Source organism: Microtus ochrogaster, chromosome 8 (genome assembly GCF_000317375.1).
Source record: "Microtus ochrogaster isolate Prairie Vole_2 chromosome 8, MicOch1.0, whole genome shotgun sequence".
NCBI lineage: Eukaryota > Metazoa > Chordata > Mammalia > Rodentia > Cricetidae > Microtus > Microtus ochrogaster.
The window spans coordinates 39,233,456-39,237,779 of NC_022015.1; the positions used below are offsets into that span (position 1 = coordinate 39,233,456).

General features: G+C 49.6%; 1 pseudogene; it reads right to left on the reverse strand.

Annotated features, from left to right (window-relative positions):
* Positions 1 to 2,534: 2,534 nt before the first annotated feature.
* The window catches only part of LOC102002184, a 2,577-nt pseudogene continuing 787 nt past the window's right edge, over positions 2,535 to 4,324 (reverse strand).

Sequence of the window (4,324 nt, forward strand, 5' to 3'; positions counted from 1 at the left end):
AAAGAAACAGGACAGTTCCTGGAGGTGTCAGACGCCTGGATTTTTCCAGCCTTAGCCTGGCCTCAATATTCTAGCAAAGCACATGGTTAAGAGCCCAGGCTCTGGGGACCACTGTCTCTAGGTGAGCTATAGTCTTACTGCGCGAAGCTCTGCGGCCTTGACTTACATTCTGCTCTCCTAAGTCCCCTCAGCTGTAACAGGGACAAAGAGCTCAGGCTGCTGTGTGGACTAACTGGGGTGCATAGGTCTGGGACCCTGGAAATGTTCAATTAAAGTGAGTTGATGGCATTCATTGTGTTGTGGTTATTGTTGTTTTCAGTTTCTTTGGGTAGCCCTGACTGTCTTGGAACTCACTTTGTAGGCCAGGCTGACCTCAAACTCACAGAGATCCGCCTGCCTCTGCCTCCCGAGTGCTGGGATTAAAGGTGTGTGCCGCCTTCACCCAGCTAATGGCATTCTTTCTTGTGTGTAAACCCTTTCTTGTAAGTTTCCTCATCTGTAAAATGGGTTGTTTGGAAACTAACACGCATCATGGACATGAAGTGAGGCTACCCACGGCAGCTCTCAGATGAGACCAGGGAGAGAAGGCCGTGGTTTGGGCCAGTGATTCCCTGGGACTATACAATTCGAATGCCAAGGGGATCCCACACATCTGGAGCGCCCCCTTTGAGCATTTCTATTATTAATGTCCACATTTCTGGGGCTAGATTTGTCACCAGCCTGATGACACGGTGGAAGGGGAGAACTGTCCACATTCACCACATGTAGCGAGCCGGACAGGATCGCCATTACAAGATGGCGCCAACATCCTGTCTTGTTGGAAATAAACAACTCCATATTTGGCTATGCCTTTGAGAGCTGCGTGTCCCCGGCCCCCCCCCCTTCCCGGATGCACGGTGGATAAGGGTCCTTGGGCCTATCCCAACGCAGTCTAGTGGCAGCTGATGGTGGTAGCCAATCACAGGGTGACCCATGTGCCAATTCCCTATATAAGCAGCTGCCTTGGTGCTCTCGGCCCCTCGCTTCCTGCCCCTCACTTCCTGCCCCCTCGCTTCCTGCTCTCCCTCAACCAAGGGCACTCCAATTAAAGCGTGATCTGAGAAGAATCCTCGTGTGGTGGTTGTTCTTTCTCGCTGGTCGAGAAGTCCGCCGCAACCACACACACACACACACACACACACACACCCCAAATATGTGTACAAGTGTTTTGGCAGCATGTCTGAATGTGTACCATGTGCATGTCTGGTGCCTGAAGAGGCCAGAAGAGGGAGCTGGATCCCCTGAAACTGGAATCCAGAGCACTGTGAGCCACTGTGTAGGTGCTGGGAAAGGACCCTGGGTTCTTTGCAAGAGGAGCAAGTGCTCTTCATCCCTGATCCATCTCTCCAGGCTCACATTTCCAAATTTTGTTTTATTATTTGTTTGCTTGAAACAGGGTCTCCTGCTGTAACCCAGGCTGCCCTTAACTCAAGATCTTCTTGCTTTAGCCTCTCAAGTACTGGGATTATGGGCATGCATCAACATGCTTTACCTATGTGTGTGTGCATATGTGTGTGCAGGCGTGTGCAAGCACGCACACACACTTGAGCACAGAGGTCACCGGACAACTTTGGGTGCCAGTTTTCTGCTTCCACCATGTGAGTCCTATGAATACACAGAGGTTGTCAGGCTCCGCAGTGAGTATGTATGTTGACTATTTCATCAACTCATAAATAAATCTCTAAAAAAATTAAAAGTGAATCCCTGACCTTCAGCATTAGCCTGTCCCACAACCCTGTTCTGAAGCAGACCAGGGTCTCTTTTTGTTGTTATTGTTTCTCACTGTGTAGTCCTGGCTGGCCTGGAACTCACAGAGATCTGCCTGCCTCTGTCTCTTGAATGCTGGGACTAAAGGTGTGTTCTGCCTGCCATGCCTGGCTACTGTTGAGACAGGGTTTCCTACAGCCCAGAATGGCCTCAAGCTTGAACTCCTGCTTCTTCTGTCTCCATCTCTCAAGCCCTGGAATTACAGGTGTGCACCACATATTGTACCTATGCCCCTAGTGTTAAGACACCCACACCCTTTTGCTGCTTAAAAGACTTCAGAACCATTAGCACGCTTATCTCAGCACCTGTAGTCAGCTCAGATCTCCAGCCTTCGGTCCGGGATGTGCTCAGGGGTAAAGTGCTTGGCTGGAGTGTACCAGGCCTACCTTCTATCCTTGCCCCACAGAAACTTAGGGCTGTGGGAAGGGTGTGGTCTGAGTCCAGAAGGTGCTGCTGACTCATCGAAACCCCATCGAGCCCATAACTGGAAAGCGCCCCCTTGCTGAACACTTAGTAATTTTTTTTTCACTTTTCAACATTTTATTACCACAAGGCAGCCAAGGTGAAGCTCGAGCCGGGAGCCACAGGGCTCCGGACCTTCCTCTGGTGGGGGATGCATGTCAGGTCCTCAGGACTGCCCCACCAGCAGGCTGGTTTGCAGGCAGGCCATCCTGAGGGCTCCAGGGGTCACAGGGCAGGGGGGCTCGGCGGGGCACACACTTGTAGGGCTAGAGATAGCATGGCAGGTCTTTCTCACCTTGGGCTCCTCCATGGGACCGTAGTGCCTCATCACGCAGCCATTCTGATCTATGAGAAACTTGGTAAAGTTCCATTTAATGGCATTTCCCAGCATGCCCCTGCCCTTGGGCTGGACTTTCATCCGTTTCCACGGTGGGTGGGCATCGTCCCCATTTACACAGATCTTGTACATGTCAAACTTGACATTGTAGCTGGCTGCAAACTCCTTGATTTCTTGATTACTTCCCGGCTCCTGCTTCCCGAACTGGTTGGAGGGAAGGCCAGGATTCGTAATGTCAGGCATGCAGATCGACTAGCTGAGTGCAGTTTATGTCGGTTTTGCCTCATTAGGAGGCTACGTTGGTGACGTGCACACGAAACCCTTGTACTTATCCAGGCAAATCTGTGCCCGTCGATGTCCTTGGCTGAGAATTCCTGCATTAAGCGCTTGGGATGCGCACATGGTGCCTGCGAGGCCTGGAGCAGCAGGACCCCCGCACAGCCGCGCAGGCTTCTGTTTGTTTTTTGAGACATGATTTTGTGGGGGCCAGCCATGATAAGGTAAGTCTGGGCAGGTCATCCAAAGGAAGTTCTTTACTCCCAATATTATCACCTGGGACTCTGGCCACTGACGAATTTAAATGCAGTCTGGAGTCTCAGTAGTTTATCCTGAGACAATGCCTGACCCCCACCCAAGAGCAGACCATTCAAAGGAACTGCCTGGCATTCCAAGAGCTGTAACTAGAGACACCTGACAGCATACCTGAACAGGACACCCCTAGACAAATGTCAGCCAATCAGGGCCCTAAACCTCAGAGACCCCTCCCCCCCCACCTCTACTACTATAAAAATCCCTATTCTAATTGAGCTTGGGGCTCTCCGGATATTCCTACATATTGGACATGCTGTGGAGAGACCGAGTTTGCAAATTTAATTAAAATAAAGGCTCTTTGGGTTTTACATATGGGACTCGGTCTCCTTTGTTGGCTTTTGTGGGGACCCCACGAATTTGGGCATAACAATTTTATATAACAACCCAGGCTGAAACTTAACTAAACAGCCAAGGAAGATTTTGAACTCTTTTATTTATTTATTTATTTATTTATTTATTTATTTATTTATTTATTTATTTATTTGAGACAAGATCTATATGGCCTTTTGGTTGGCTTGGAACTCACTATCTATGTATTTAGACCAAGCTGGCCTCAAACCTGGAGATCCGCTTGCCTCAGCCTCCGTGCCACCACCGCTGGCTCTTTATAATATTTTTCAGATCTATTTTTATGTATGTGAGTATTTTCCTGTCATGTTTGTGTGTGCACCACAAGTGTGTTGGTGCCTGCTGAAGTCAGAAGAGGCAGTTCAGTCCCTTGGAACTAGACTTATAGATGACTTATGAACCACCATATAGGTGCTGAGAAATGAACCAGGGTCCTCTGCAAGAGCAATTGCTCTTAACAGCAGAGCCATCTTTCCAGCCCCTCATCTTCCCATATCTAGATCTGAGTGATACCACCCAAGAAGTCTGCTCGACCCCTTAGTGCTGGGTAAGGTGGGCTTTTCCTCTGGCAGTCCAACAATGTATACACCCACTTTAACCCTTCACTGCACATCCCCTGGAGACCAGGAAACCATTATCTTTATCTTTGTGTCTTCAGGCCCAGACACAGTGTTAAATACTAGAGGCTGTTAGTTACCCATTGCCACAGGACAAATTACTTGGGGGGAGGACTGCAGGCCTTGGATGGGAGGGACCAAAAGGTCTTCCCGCTTCCTTCCT